Genomic DNA, 16562 nt, shown 5'->3' on the forward strand with positions numbered 1-16562 from the left:
CTGCTAGCAGAGGGTGTCAGTGAAGGGGCACCTGTGAGGGAAAATAGAAAGCCAGCCCCACATCCTATTCCAGATGTACATCCCAGATCACATCGAGGCCCAGACTTAATGACACAACGTTTATATTATCTCTACCATAGTCATAAGACTTGGATGTGAAGATAGCATACTAGAGGGAACATTCCGGCTGAATTCTCCCAACATTCTCCACCAAACAATTGTAAAAATAATGTGTCAAATTGAATTCTGGAACAGCACATAAAAGGTGGGCATTTTGAGCCCAAGAAAACAAAGTCAGAATGAAAGGTCTGTGACACTGAGATGGGGAAACATAGTGTGACAAATGCTAGCAATGGGACTAGATGCAAAAATAGAAGCAATGACAGTTCTGTGAGCTTTTACCATCAGAGATGGAGACTGGATTGGACATCTGCTCAGATAGGCATTAAAGGGGACCCCTGAAGGAGCATAGGGTGCAGGACCAGGTGCTGCTTAGCAACTCCAATGTTCATTATATAGTTCTAAGCCCCAGTTCCAAAACAGGCAAAAAATTCTTGTGACCACAAGGAAACAGAAGTACTGATTACAATTCCAGAACAGAAAGTGAGCAAAGAACTATAGTTCCTGATTGAAATTCCAAGTTGGAGAGAGGAGTACTGATGCTTGTAGTCAAAAGGGGAATAGAGGCCCCTCCTGGATAAGGACAAAAATGCAGATCAGAAGCAGTAATGATGCCTTTTCTTGGATTACACTATCTTGACCACAGTAAAAATGTATAGACTCCAAGAGGTAGTGGTAAAATCAGAAGGAATTAAAAAAAGCTTGAAGCTTGGGATAGCTAGCCCTACCCCACTAGAGATGAGCAGAACCAACTTTAGCATAAAATTCAAAATCAAGAAATGGATTGGGGAAAGGAGCAAAAAACAACAAAAAGAGAATCTGAACTGAAGCTCAAGACAAACTTGAAGACAATAATAAAACGTCAACAGCCAAAGCCTTAAAGAAAAATGCAGATTGGACTCATGTCCTACAATAATTCCTAGAGGAGCTAAAGACAGGAATTTTTTTTTATTAATAGTTTTTATTTACCAGATATTTGCATGGATAATTTTACAACATTGACAATTGCCAAACCATTTGTTCCAATTTTTCCCCTCCTTCTCCCCTCCCCCAAGATGGCAGGTCGACCAATACATGTTAAATATATTAGAGTATAAATTAAATACAATATATGTATACATGTCCAAACAGTTGTTTTGCTGAACAAAAAGAATCAGACTTTGAAGTAGTATACATTTAGCCTGTAAAGACAGGAATTGTTGCAAGAAACTGGAAAAAAAAGATTTTGAAAGTCAAATAAAAACATTAAAGGAAAATTTGAGAAAGGAAATGAGAGGAGTGAGGCCAAATGGCAGAGTATAGGCAGCAACCTGCTGAAATAGCCCAACATTTCTCTTCAAACAACTTTAAATAATACTTCAAATCAAATTTTGGCATGACACAACCATTAAAACATAGGGGTGGAGTATTTTTCCAATGTAAGATAACTTGGGAGGTTAGCAGGAGAGGCCTGTGATACTGGAGTGGAAACCTGTTGGAAGTGTATCCATTTGGTGGGTAGCAGCAGCAGCAGCAGCAACTTTGGGAGTTCTGAAGCGGTTTGATAACTAGTGAGAAAAAGATTTAAAATGGTTCTTGGCTGGTACCAGGCATATCTATATATTTTTTGCCTATATTGCAACTCTGTTGCACATGCAGCTCTGGGTATCAATTCTAAGGTAGAGAAAAATACATGTGGTTGGGTCACAAGGGAGCAAGTACCCTGGTTGCAGTTCTAAGGCAGAAAGTCTTACCAAGCACTTGTGGATGCAGAAGAATAAGGAATCCGGTACAATTTTAGGGCCAAAGGCTAGCAGTTACAGTTTCAGGAAAACAAAGATTTTTCTTGGATAAAATTCAGAATGTAGACTAAAAGAGAGCAGTTTCTTTCATATTTTAAATATATGATATTATAGACATTATTTTTGTATTTCTAAATTTTTCTTATACTGAAATTGGGGAATCTATGCATCAGAAATGCTGTTAGAAAAAAACTTTTTAAAAGAATGGGATGAGATAAAAATAGATATTTGAAAACTGTAACTTAATACATTAATATGAATCAATTATCAGGTAGTTGCTATGTGTTTGAGATCCTAGGATAAAGTTAGTTTTAATTCATAAATAAAAGATAGGGACTAACTTGTAAAATGAGCTCCTTTTTCTTTTAAGACAAATACTTTATAATAGAAAAATAATTTCACTTTCTTTTCATTTATTAATACAATTTTATATACAAAATCTCTACTCCAACAACTTTTCAAAAGACTAAGATGTGATAAAAATAGATATTTGAAAACTGTTAAGTATTTAATGTGGCATATTTTATCTTAAAACAGATAATAAGTTTATTGTAAAAGAATGAGTTTTGATTTAAAATTCTTTAGTCATCATTTATAAAAATTCTGAAAATGTATATGACAGTTTAAAGATGTTACTTAATACATTAATATAGGGTCTAACTTGTAAAATTAATATAAGGTCTAACTTGTAAAAAGAAAAAAGCTCTTTTTTCTTTTAAAATTACCAGAGAAATACTTTAAAATGAAAAAAATAATTTCATTTTCTTTCCAGTTATCAATATAATTTTATACATAAAATCATCAATCCAATTTTGGAAACTCATTACGAAAAGAAATTCAAAGCCTGAATGTCCATATTTGATACATTTGGAAACCTACAAATATATGTACACATACACATATACATATATGTGTATAAATATATTCTAAGATGTGGTTAGTGAAAGTTTGAGTTTAAAAACTCTTGTAACTATAATTTACTATTATTTTGAATTTTAATTACAGGGGTGGTCATCTGAATTGAATTGAAGCCAATGATTAAAAATGACATGTGTTTCAGTTTGAGAAATCCTATATATAGATTCCAATCCTGGGAAAAGTTGAGTGGATGACACTGGCATTGTCTAAGATGGGTTCCTTTTGATTTTGACTCTGTTCATGTTCATCATACTAGTTCCTTTCTGAACAGTTAGTTTCCCCATATGATTAAAAGGGGGAAAAAAAAAAGGGGGGACAGGGATGGGTAGGGAGAGAAGAAAGTGGAGAAGAAAATGTGAAAAATTTTAATGAAAAACAACTGACCTAGATAATAGATTCAGGAGAATTAATTTAAGAATTATTGAACTACCTAAAAGCCATGATTAAAAAAAAAAAAGCCTGAAAATATTGTTTTCAAGAAATTATCAAAGAAAACTGATGTTATATTCTAAAAATCAGAGGGCAAAATGGAAATTGAAAGGATCTCCCAATCACCACCTGAAAGAGATCTCAGAATGAAAACTTCCAGGAATATCATAATCAAATTATACAGCCACAGGTCAGGGAGAAAGTATTGCAAGCAGCCAAAAAGAGACAATTCAAATATCATTGAGCTATAGTCGGGATTGCACAGAATGTAGCAGCTTCCACCGATGAACCAGAGAACTTGGAATATGATATGCCAGAAGGCAAAGAATTTAAGATTCCAACCCAAAATCACCTACTCAAGAAAAATGAATATAATCTTTCAGGGGGAGGAGGATTGTTGGATGAATATCTAACAATAAGGAGGACTTTTAAGCGTTCCTAATTAAAAGAACAGAAGTGAATAAAAATTCTGATCTCCAAATACAAGACTCAAAGGTAACATAAAAAAGAAACAAGAAATGGAAAATATAAAAAAAATCAATAAGGTTAAACTGTTTTTTATATGGCAAGACAATATTTGTAGCACTTTATTATTACTATAAGAGTATAGGAGAATAATAATGTATAGACAGAGAATGTGGATATATGGTGAGTTTGATGGAATGATACCCCCCCCCCAAAAAAAAATAAAAAGGGGAGACAGAAAATTGCACTGTCAGAAGGAGAAGGAAGATTGAATAAGAAAAATTATCCTACATGAAAGAGGTTTGAAAGAGCTATTATAATGGAGGGGGCAGAAGGCAAAACTTAAACTTCACTCTCATCAAAATAGGCTCAAAGAAGAAATAACAAACATCCAATTGGATACAAAAATCTATCTTATTCTATAAGAATGTGAAAAGGGATATAGACAACAGAAAAAAAGAGGGAACTGATAAAAATTTCTAGAAAACTGGAAAATGGTATAGAGCAACATCTCACACTGTATACCAAGATAAGGTCAAAATGAATACAATTTATTCCTAAAGAGTGATACCATAAGAAAATTAAGAGAGCATGAAATTAATTTATGTCAGATTTATGGATAAGAGAAAAATATAGAACCAAAGGAAACAGAGCATAACAAAATATAGATAATTTTAATTTTACAAAATTAAAATGTTTTTGAGCAAAGAAAACCAAGGTAACCAAAACTATAAGGAAAGCAGAAAAGTGGGGGAAATTTTTTGCATCAAGTATCTATAATAAAGTCTTCATTTCTCAAATATATAGAGAACATTCAAAATATAAAAATACGTAATTCCCCAATTCATAAATTCATATGAACAAGCAGTTTTCAGATAAAGTCAAAGCTATCTATATGAAAAAGTATGCTTTAAATCACAAATGCAAATTAAAACAATTCAGAGGTACTGCTTCATACTTAACATTGGCTTAAAGTAACAAAAAAAGGAAAATATGGAATGTTGAAGGGTTTTGGGGAAAATTAGGACATAATGTACTGCTGGTAGAGTTATGAACTGTTCCAACCATTCTGGAGAACAAATAGTAATTATATCCAAAGAACCATAGAACTGTACATATCTTTTGATCCAGTAATACTATTACCAGGGCTATATCTCAAAAATATCCAAAAAAAAAAAAAAAAAAAAAAAAAAAAAAAGGAAAAAGAGTCTTTGTCCGAAAATATCCATAGACATTCTTTCTGTGATGATTAAGAATTGAAAATCAAAAAGATGCCCATCAATTGAGGAATGGCCAAACAAGCTATGTTATATGATTATAATGAAATATTATTGTTTATTAAAGAAAACAAAACAACAACAACAACAAAAAAAGAAAAACAAGCCGGATGATTTCAGGAAATCCTGGAATAAATCAGCATTTATTAGCATGTAGTAATGAGGTCCAGAATGATATACTGGACCAAGAGAAACTAAAGCATTGATCCCTGAGGCAAGCAGGGAGAAGGCACTGAGAGAGATCAGTTAAGCTCCATGGTCCTACTGTCTGGTGAAGTTGTCCAGTCAGAAATTTGAGTTATGTCAAACCCCTGAGACCCACCCTTTAAAGGGTCTCCAGCAGCCTCATTTTGCCAAGTTCTGTCAGAAATCAAGTTCTGTCCCTGAGATTACATTTTCCCTGTAAAATCTTATGGGCCATCCCATGGCTGCTGCCTTCTTTTGGGTCAGTCCTCTATGGCACTGACTCGTAGTGTCTCTTCCCCTCACCCATGCCACATGATATCTCCTAACTGCATATGCTTCCATATAGTTAACTAACTATTTTAGGGTGCTAAGTCTCTTTCAGGATTTAGCCTGCCAGCTAAGGGCATGCTCCAACCTCATGGGATGTTTCCTTTCTCCTGGGTAGTTGTGAGTTCCACTGAAGAACTTGTCTTTCACATGCTCTCCCACTCTTTCATATTTACCATTCCTGGTTTCTATTGTATCCCTTCATTTTGTCTGTAACCTCTTCCCTAAATAAATCTACCTTTTGCCAAAGAGAATGGCCTTTCTGAATTCTTCACATGATAAAATCCCAACTTTTGGTGCCTTTAATCATCTGGTGTCTATATCACATCACCTAGCATGTGTTAAGCTAGTTGCTAAAGATACAAAGACAAAAATGAAATAGTCCTTGTTGTGAAGAGACAGTAGAAAATATATACCAAGTAAACACAAAGTTTTAATCCTGGGAAGGAACCTTGTAATCTGTGGGAGAGCCCAATGTCTCAACATTCAATCCAAGAAATAATTACGTCTTAGTTACTCTGTTCTAGTATTGTTAAGTTGTTAGAATTTAAGTTTAATAAAATTACCTGAGAAATCATAATATGCCAAGATGAAGAACAGCAACAGAATTTTCATTTTCCTGAGACAAAAAGTGATTTTATCCACCTGAAAGGTCCTTAGTGACTGATTTGTATGCAGACACATGAAGATTCAGTTCATGTTGATGAAACTGGTGGATAGAACATTTCCTTCCCTTATTATGAAGTCATTTTCAGAATGACCAGTTCCATGGGATGATAAAAAAAAAAAAGTCATTAGGAACTCAGTCACACATATCTTATTTTTAGAAGGACTTGTTCTACTCAAAACAGAGAAATTATATTAGATTTAAAAGAAAATTTACAATTCAATAATTCACAAGTTCAAGTCTTATCTTCATGAAAGCTGTTTCAATCAACAACACTGCACAAATACTGCTGGTTTATATTTCTAATTTAAACTAGTCGGGAATGACAATTTAACATTGTGAAATCGAAGTAATCTTTCCTGCTTTTAGTTTCCTTCAGTGCTTGACTCTTGTCAAACTTAGTTCTGTAGGTAATTAGCAATTTTTGCACCTGGGGCAATTTGTCCTCAGTACATTTTATGCTAACAAGCTTTTAAGTTCTCTGGAAGAGTAGGCATATTACTGAAGATTTTACCTGGTATGTACCTGCTGGTAGATCATTTGATAGTTTTCTAATTTAACTAATTTTTCTTGCTAACTAGGTTCTAATCTCAATTATTTCAGTGCTTCTAAAATATGTGTCATCATCATTATACCAAAATCCTCACTTCCCCAGTCAGGTTACGTTTTTGAACACTGTTTTTATCCCAGTATGTATTTAACAAATATTTATTAAATCAACTTAACTAATTCATCTTGTCTTTGTAAATTTTAATTTGTTTTTGCAGCACTATCCCCCTCTGTACCTATTTTTCATTTTTTCTCCCTTTAAAGTATTTCTGCCTTGTTTTATAATCATTTTACTGAAGTTGTCATTGGCTATTGCATTGATCAAAAGCAATCAGCTTTTAAACATTAAGTGCCTACTATGTGCCAACCACTGTACTAAGAGCTGAAGATACAAAAAGAAACAAAACACAATCCTTATCCTCAAGGAGAAGAATAAGCAAACATAAATATATATATACATATATATATATATATATATAAAATCTCTCTCTATATATGTATATATATTATATATATCATATAATATATATATTATATATATTATATAATTATGTATATATTACATAATATATTATATTATAATATATATTATATATTATTATGTATATATATAGATTATATATGCATATAATCTATATATATACATATATATATATATATATATATATATATATATATATATATATATATATATAATCTACATACAGGATAATTAGGAATTAATTGAGAGAGAAAGCACTGGAATTCATAGAGGGTCAGAAAGGCTTACTGTAGAAGATGATTTTAGCTGAGACTTAAAGAAAGCCAGGGAAGACAAAAGGTATAGATGAGAAAGGAGAACATTCCATGCATGAAGGACAGCCAGAGAAATTGCCTAGAGCCTAAAAGTAAAGTGTTTTGTTAGTAGAACAGTAAGGAAGCCAGTGTCATTGAATCAAAGAATACATGTCAGGGAATAAGATATAAGAAACCTGGAAAGTTAGGAGGGGGCTAAATCCTGAAGAATCTTGAACAAATATTTTATATTTGATCCTGGAAGACATAGGGAGCTATTGAAGTTTACTGAGTAAGAGTATGACATACTTGCATCTGTGCTTTAAATCATGAAATCTTTCCATGTTGGGTTTTTTCCCTTTGGCTTTTGGTCATTATGCAAATTATTCTGGTTCTGCTTATTTTTTTGATGAATCAGTTCATATTGATCTTCCTCCTCTTACTAAACATTAATTTGCATTTCCCCTTTTCCATTCCCAGAGAATCATTTCATATAAAAAAAAAAATTTTTAAGGAATAAAGAGGGGAAAAAAAAAACCTCAACAAAACTGATTGATGGAAAGAATCTGAATATTATGTGATGTTCCATACCTGTGGAATTCCCATCTTTGTAAAATTGTGGGAGGAGTTATCTTCTTCAAACTTTACTGGAATTGCATTTTTTTTTCTTTGTCATTTTACAATATTTACTTTGGATTGCTTTATGGTAAATATTTCTAGGGTTATGATCTAACTTTTATGCATTTTATGCTTCCCACTAAAACAGCTCATGTAAAGTCATGTAAGTTCATACTTTATATTCATCAAGTTTGTCTTTTTTTTTTTTTTAATAATACATTGATATTTCATTGTATTCATCTATTATAGTTTCTTTAGCCATTCCTTAATCAATGGGCATCTACTTTGTTTCTCAGCAACAAGATATGCTTCTATAAATATTTTGACATATGAGGGGATTTTCTCTTATTGAGTAACCTCCTTGTTATATGATTATTAATTCAATCTCTGAGTGAAAGGGATAACCATTTTAATCAATGCATTCTTTGCCTCTTTATATATCATTTAATTTTCTCCTCAATAACTTAATTCTATTTTATTTTTAATTTTGAATTCTCTTCACCCTATATTGCCACCCATTGAGAAGGCAAGAAAAAGATAATTCCTTACTAATATATAGTCATGTAAAATAAATTTCCATATTAGCTATTTCTTTTTTTTTTTTTTTTCCTGAGGCTGGGGTTAAGTGACTTGCCCAGGGTCACCCAGCTAGGAAGTGTTAAGTATCTGAGACCAAATTTGAACTCTGGTCCCCCTGAATTTAGGGCTGGTGCTCTATACAACTGCGCCACCTAGCTGCCCCTATTTCAAAAATAGTAAGAAAGAGAACGAGAAAAAAGTATCCTTCAGTCTGGATTATGGATCTATCATCTCTATCTGGAATTTATTTCATCATGAGTTTTTTGAAATTATGGTTGGCCATTGTTTTAATCACAATTACTAAGTACTTCAAGGCTGATTATTTTCATAAGATTGCTGTTATGCTATAAATTGTTTTCTTAGAACCCTAGAGAATAAACTAAAAAATTGCTAGGAACAATTCACAACTTTAGTTGCAAGATACAAAATAAATACACATAAATCATCAGCTTTTTACCAACAAAGACCAACAACAAGAAATATAAAGAGAAATTCCATTTAAAATAATTGTTGCCTGTCATTTCAATGTTTGGGAGTCTATCTGCCAAGGCAAAGTCAAGAACTATATGAACACAACTACAAATCATTTTCCACAAAATGAAATCAGATCTAATCAACTGAAAAAATATCAAGTGCTCATGGACAGGCCAAGCTAATATGATAAAAATGGCAATACTACCTATTCAGTGCCATACCAATCAAATTCCCAAGAAATTATTTTACAAATCTAGAAAAAATAATAACAAAGTTCATCCTTGCTTTGCCTTTGATTTTGCTGAAAAGTTTTCCAGTTTTTCTCTAATATTGATACTGCTTACTTTTGGTTTTAGATACTACTTATCATTTTAAGAAAGCTGCATTTATTCTGTGCTTTATCATATGGGTTTAACAAAAATGTGTTTTGTCTTTGTCAAAAGATTTTTTATGTCTATTGACATAATCACATGAATTTTGTTATTTTTACTATTCAGACAATAATATTTGTAATTTTTCTAATTTTGAATCAGTCCAGCATATATATATATATAAAATCCAGCCGGATCCAAATATGTAATCTTGTGATATATTGTTGTAATCTTCTTGCCATTATAATATTTAAAATTTCTGCATCAGCTGTGCATACCTTTGATCCAGCAGTATCTCTATTGGGCCCATATCCCAAAGAGATCTTAAAGAAAGGAAAGGAACCCACATGTGTAAAAGTGCTGTAGCGGCCCTTTTTGTGATGACAAGAAACTAGAAACTGAGTGGATGCCCATCAGTTGGAGAATGGCTGGTATATAAATGGTGTACGGTATATGAATGTTATAGAATATTATTATTCTACAAGAAATGATCAGGAGGATGATTTTAGACAGGCCTGGAGAGACTTATATGAACTGATGCTGAGTGAGTAGAACCAAGAAAACATTGTACATAGCAATAACAAGATTGTGATATTTAACTCTGATGGACTTATCTCTTTTCAACAATGAGGTGATTGGGGCCAATTCCAATAGACTTGTGATGGGGAGAGCCATCTGCACCCAGAAAGAGGACTGTGGGAACTGAATGTGGATCACAAAATAGCATTTTCACCTTTTTTTGTTGTTGTTTGCCTGTTTTTCTTTCTTATTTTCTTTCTTTTTGATTTGATTTTTCTTGTGTAGCATAGTAAATGTGCATTATAGAAGAATTGCGCATGTTTAACCTATATTGGATTGCTTGCTGTCTAGGGGAAGGCATTGGGAAGAAGGAAGGAAGAAAATTTTGGAACACAAGACTTTTCAAGAGTGAATGTTGAAAATTATTTTTGCATGTATTTTGAAAATAAAAAACTATTTAAAAATTTTTAAAAATCTCTGCATCAATATTCATTAAGGAAATTGGTCTATAGTTTTCTTTCTCTGTTTTCACTCTGCTTGGTTTAGATATAAGACAATAGTTGTATCATGGAATTTGGCAAGTAGTTTTTCCTAATTTTTTTTTTTCAAACAGTTTATGTAGAATTGGAATTTAATTTTTAAAAATGCTTTATAGAATTCAATTGCAAGTCCATCTGATCCTGGGATTTTCTCTTCTGTTAATGTGAGCAATTTATATTTTTGTAAATATCACTTAGATTTTTAGTAGTATATAATTGGATAAAGTAGCTCTTAATATTGCTTTTATTCCTTATTTGTTAATTCACCTTTTTCATTTTTTTGCACTGATAATTTGTTTTTCTTTATTCATTTTAGAAAATCTACTTAGCTAATACTTATTTTGCTGGATTTTCAATAAACCAGCTCAATATTTTTTCAAACTTTCAATTTTATTCATCTCTCCTTTGATTTACATTATTTCTATTTTGTTGTCCAGTTGAAAATTTTGAAATTTCTTTTAGGATTTTTAAAAATTGCATAACAAATTTGAGGATTTGTTCTTTCTCTCTCTTATTGTTATAAGCATTTAGAGACAAAATCTTCCTTTAAGTACTGGTTTGGCTATATTCCTTAAATTTTTGTATGTCATTTCATTGTTGTCGTTATTTTTAATGAAACTCTTGTTTCTGTGATTAGTTCTTTGACTCATTAATTCTTTGGGATCAAGTTATTTTGTTAAAGGTTCATTAATTTTTTTCTACATTTGTGACGTTTGTTGGATCAAAGGGTGAATATGATTTTCTAGGTCTTTGAGCACAGTTCCAAATTGCTCTCCAGAATACTGGAATTAGCATACAACTTTACCACAGTGCATTAATGTGTTAATTTTCCCACACCCTTTCCCACATTTACTATTTTCCTTTTATGTCATATTAGTTAATCTGATTGGTATGTGGTAGTATCTCAGAATTGTTTTAATTTGTATTTCTCCAATCAATAGTGATCTAGAGCTTTTTTTTTTTTTTTTATATGACTATGGTTAGATTTGATTACTTTGTCTAAAAATTACCTATTCATATCCTTTCATCTTATATTAATTGAGGAATGACTCTTATTTCTATAAATTTGCCTCAAGTTTTTTATATATTTGAAAAATGAGGTCTTTATCAGGGAAATGTGTTGTAATTTTTTTCTCACAGTATTGTTTATTATATATTTTCCTTCATCCTATTTCTCTCATTTATTCTATTCTCTCTCTCCTTTTACCCTATCTTTTCTTTAAAATGTTTTGCTTCTGACTTTTACCTTCTCCCAATCTGCCCTTTCCTCTATCAGCCCACCCTCTTCTTTTATCCCCTTCCCCTCCTACCTTCCTGTATAGTAAGATAGACTTCTACACCAAACTGAGTGTTATTCCCTTTGTCAGCCAATTTTGATGAAAATAAAGTTACTATGCTTTATTTCCACCTTCCCCTATTTCCTTTCTACTGAAAAAGCTCTTTTAGGCTTTTTTTTTTTTTAATCATTATTTACTCCATTTTAGTTCTCCCTTTCCCCTTCTCCCAGTGTATTCTTCCTTCTCATCCCTTAATTTTATTTTTAAAAGATAATTATTTCATAATATTCACTCACACCACTGTTTTCTGTCTAGATATACTCCTTATAATTGCTCTAATAATGAGGCTTTTTGGAGTTAACACATATTCTCCCATATAGAAATGTAAGCAGTTTAAACTTATTGAATCCTTTATGATTTCTCTTTATTGTTTACCTTTTTATTCTTCTTTTGAGTCTTGTATTTTAAAGTTAAAATATCTATTCAGCCCTGTTCTTTTCATAAGAAATACTGAAAAATCCTCAATTTTATTGCATGAAAGGTTATACTCAATTTTCCTGGGTAGGTAATTTTTGGTTATAATCTTAGTTCTCTGCCCTCCAGAATGTCGTATTCCAAGATCTCTGATCCTTTAAAATAAAAATTACTAAATCTTAGGATGACTGTGACACAATGATATTTGAATTGTTTCTTTTTGGCTGCTTGCTATATTTTCTGCTTGACCTGGGCACTCTGAAATTTGACTACAATATTCCTGGAAATTTTCCTTTTGGGATCTCTTGCAGGAAGTGATTGGAATGTTCTTTCAATTTCTATTTTACTCTTTGATTCTAGAAAATCAGAGCAATTTTACTTGATAATTTCTGAAAAGATGATATATACATTTTTTTATCATGGCTTTCACATAATCCAAAAATTGTTAAATTATTTCTCCTGTGTAATGTGCCCTCCTGGCAGTTACAATTACTAGTCTGCTGTAGGCCCAACAGAGCACTTTTGACCACTGACCTTTGCAGTGTGAACTCTACCCGGCTCGCCTCCTCTGAGGCCTTCAAAGGTTTCTGGCCACGATCTCTTGAATCTATAGCTTAATAACCGGTAGCGCACTCAAGAACAGCCACGTGTAATCTTAAAGCCTTTATTATACCTACTCACATAATGTCCTGACTGATGCCCTGACTTATTGGTTCCTGAGTGAACACCTGGACAGAAGACCCACGTGTTCACTACCAAAATCCTTACCTCTTTTGGCTACCCATCTTGGCTTGGCCACCCAGGCTAGGGAGCCAGGGTGAAGAGCACCAGGTTAAAGAGAGCGACTGCTGCCTGCAGTGGGCTTATAAAGGAGCTGTGAGGTCACACACACAGCCAATCAGCGAGAGAGTCACCCATTATGAAGCTATCTCATCGTGGCCAAGATCCCACCCACCTGAAAAAAGGTGAATGCAACATAAAAGTATAATTCCCTTTAGAGTGATGCTGCATTGGGGAGCACATTGACACAAGTCCATTTAGCAGAAATACCAGAGAAAAGGTGTGCTTCTGCTGGAGAAGTCGTGTGCTCCAAAGTGCCCTTCACAGTTTGGGGTTATTCTGATTTGGAAATGGCTTCTCTAGAGCTGAGCAATTTGCATATCAATGGTCAGGGCTGAATATTATTTGGTGTGTTTGTTATCGAGGAGAAAAATAAGCTGATGATAGGCAAAATATTATTTGGGGCACATAGCTATATGAACCTTGGAAAAATATAATTGTCTATTTTTTTTCCTATGAGTATGTTCTATAAGCCTATCAGGCCTAATTTTATGGCAATGATTTCCATGTGGAGATTATATAAACTATAGCCTTCTTAAAAGGGAGACTCTCATGGTGGTCTTAAAATCCCAGACCCAATTTTACACCAGTAAATAAGCTAGTCTTCCTGTCCTCAGGGAATTCATAGTGTAGCCCTATTTGTGTATATATATCCATTGATACATCTAACTATAAAGCAGAGGTATGATGAGGCCCCTAAGTACTCCTATGAATTGATTGAAAATAAAATAAGCAAAGCCAAGTAAATAATACAGATAATAAATATAATGATGTAAAAAAAATCCCAAAAAGAATAATAAACTAGAATTCTTTGCAGCTATAATAGCAAGAATCAAAAAAGTCAATTTAAAAACTAAGAAACAACAGGATTTTTTACATCTTGTCATGGTCCATTACAGAACTTGTCCATCTGTTGAAGAAGTGTTGGGTAATTCTAAAAAGAGAAAAACTGTTCCCTTGAATAAGTTGAGAAAGAGGCCAGTACCATGTGGTGTATAATAGAAGGCCTTACCTTTTTTTTTTTTTTGCTGCTCTGTGGAAAAACCCCAAATTCATCAAAGGAGGAAACAACTTGTTTATTTGCATAGAAGAGCTGAAAACTTGATTTATCAGAACATTTAATCTGGAGTCAAATTTTTTGGCCCTGAATGAGTCAATTAACCTCTTTTAGCCTCAGTTTCCATATCTATGTATAGCACCAGAGATACTCCCTCTTAATCCATCTTACAGAAAAACTGTACCAGGTCCAAGGTACTCTTGTGGTTCCTCATTTACTCAAAACCAGATTGTAGGCCCTCATTGATGTTTATTTATTTATTTATTTATTTATTTTTATTTTTTAAAGGAAAAAGTATTTATTACTTACTATGTGCCAAGCACACTATTGTCTGATATACAAATATAAAAGCATGACTCCTTGCCTTCAAGGAATTTACATTCTAATTAGGAGATATATCATATATCCTATATTTAGCTATATTTCCATTAATTGTGGTTCAATGACAAAGCCTAGTGGTCTATAAGTCTCAAGGTAAATGATAGCACTTAATGGTCTGGATAACATTTATGTAAGATTTAGGCTCTATAGAAATGCCTTTTCTTATAATTTCATACAGGCCCAGACTACTGATCTCTAGTAGTAACTGGGATAAGTAGCAATTGAGAACACAATACAATTAAGAGCCAACATTTGGGGAAATATTGGGGGTATTTGGGGAAACAAAAATAAGATCCCACCACTCTTTTTTCCCCAAAAAACATGACTTTGTGCTTGAATTGATAATGACATGCCAGAAAATAGAAGGTCAACAAATGACTTAAAGACTTTATAAATAAGGTGCTAATTTTTGTGCTTCAGATGTTTATTTTTTTTAAATTGTTACCTTTTGCTTTTATATTATCTATATTTCCCATTTTACCGTAACCCTTCTCTCCCTCCTAGAGAATTATTGTGAATAATAGAATGAAAGGAGGTAAAATCCAAGGAATAGGAGCCCAAACATCCAAAAAGTCCGACATTTTATGCATTGAGATAGTAGTTGAGGATGTTAGGGTGGGGGTGGAGTGGGGGAGTAGAAAAAGATAACTTCCTAAATAGGTAGTGATGAGAGTTAGGAAAGGGGAAACCCTTTTTGGGTCGGCGCAAGAATAGTCCCATGATGGCGCAGAGTCCCCTGTAAAGGAATTTCCAGGTCCGAAAATCTACATTGATAAAAAGGTTTATTGTAGTAGGGATTTGGAAGTAAAGCTTAGTTAGTAAAGTTGAGGGCAGAGATAAAAGGGCACTGGAATAGGTCCGGTGGGCAGAAACCCTTGACATGACTGACATAAGGATGCCATGCTTAGGACTTCTGCAAAGTGTGGACTCCAAAGTAGCCCCTTTTATAATGGGGGCTCTTGGTGATCTTGAAGGTGGATGGAGTCCCAGGCTCCTAGTGGGTTTTTAGATAAGGAAGAAACTCTTTGTGGGGGTTGGGCAAACCTGAGCAGATAGTGGGTGTCTGGGAAAACCCAAGCCAGCTCAGATCCGGTGGGGGCTGGGGAAAGCCCGGATGTCTTAAAGGAACCTCAACCCCCATCATTTAAACAGTACATAGTGTACTGGACTTGGGACTCGGGAAAACCTGAATTTAAACACTACCACAGATGTTTACTGGGTATTTGACCAGTAGTCCTAGTCTTAGTCTCCTTATCTACAAAATAAAGGGATTGGACTTGTTGATTTCCATGTTCCTTTTCCTTTCTAAAACTATGATCTATGATTCTTTGGGATGAAGCTTGTTATTTCCACTGATCTCAGTTCTGAGTTTGTTTAATTGTCCATTTATATTTTTTGTAATTATAGTTTTCCCTGCTCCGTTTACTTTACTTTATGTTCCACAGCATCTGTAATGGCTATCTTCATGAAGGCAGTTGGAACAAATTGTTCTTATCCACCTAACTCTGGGAGAGTGAGTCTAAAAACTTTGTACAACTCTCACTTAATCCAATTGAAGTGCAAGACATCACCCTGTGATGTCGTTGGTCTTTTTCAAAAACAAAATATTAACAAAACTTTTCTTTAATTGATTTGCAAATGTCTTACTATGTTTCTCTATGTTTTCTTTCAGTATGATAATACACTCATCTGTAGTGGAATAAAATTCAATCTGAGGAAGGTTAGGCTAATTTATTTGTAAAAAGCAAGAAAAACTTGATAATTATATGATCCAGGCCAATAAATTTGAACCATTTATGCAGCTTGCTAGATGCCTAAGACATTAAAAAGCCTAACCCCTTGAGTTCCTATCCCTTAGACTTGAAGGAAGCCATATTACTATGCTATGTTTAAAACCTTTTGATTAAATGTATTTCTATATGGAAACAAAGGAACTGTCT

General features: G+C 33.2%; 1 protein-coding gene across 1 annotated transcript in view; it reads right to left on the reverse strand.

Annotated features, from left to right (window-relative positions):
• The window catches only part of LOC141557053 (ovomucoid-like), a 28916-nt gene extending 15752 nt beyond the window's left edge, over positions 1–13164 (reverse strand). Inside the window, exon 1 of the mRNA XM_074292148.1 lies at positions 13113–13164. The gene's annotated coding sequence lies outside the window, so the exon portion shown is untranslated. The remainder of the gene's footprint in view (positions 1–13112) is intronic.
• Between the last annotated feature and the right edge of the window lie 3398 nt (positions 13165–16562).

Source organism: Sminthopsis crassicaudata, chromosome 2, assembly GCF_048593235.1.
Source record: "Sminthopsis crassicaudata isolate SCR6 chromosome 2, ASM4859323v1, whole genome shotgun sequence".
Classification (NCBI taxonomy): Eukaryota; Metazoa; Chordata; class Mammalia; order Dasyuromorphia; family Dasyuridae; genus Sminthopsis; species Sminthopsis crassicaudata.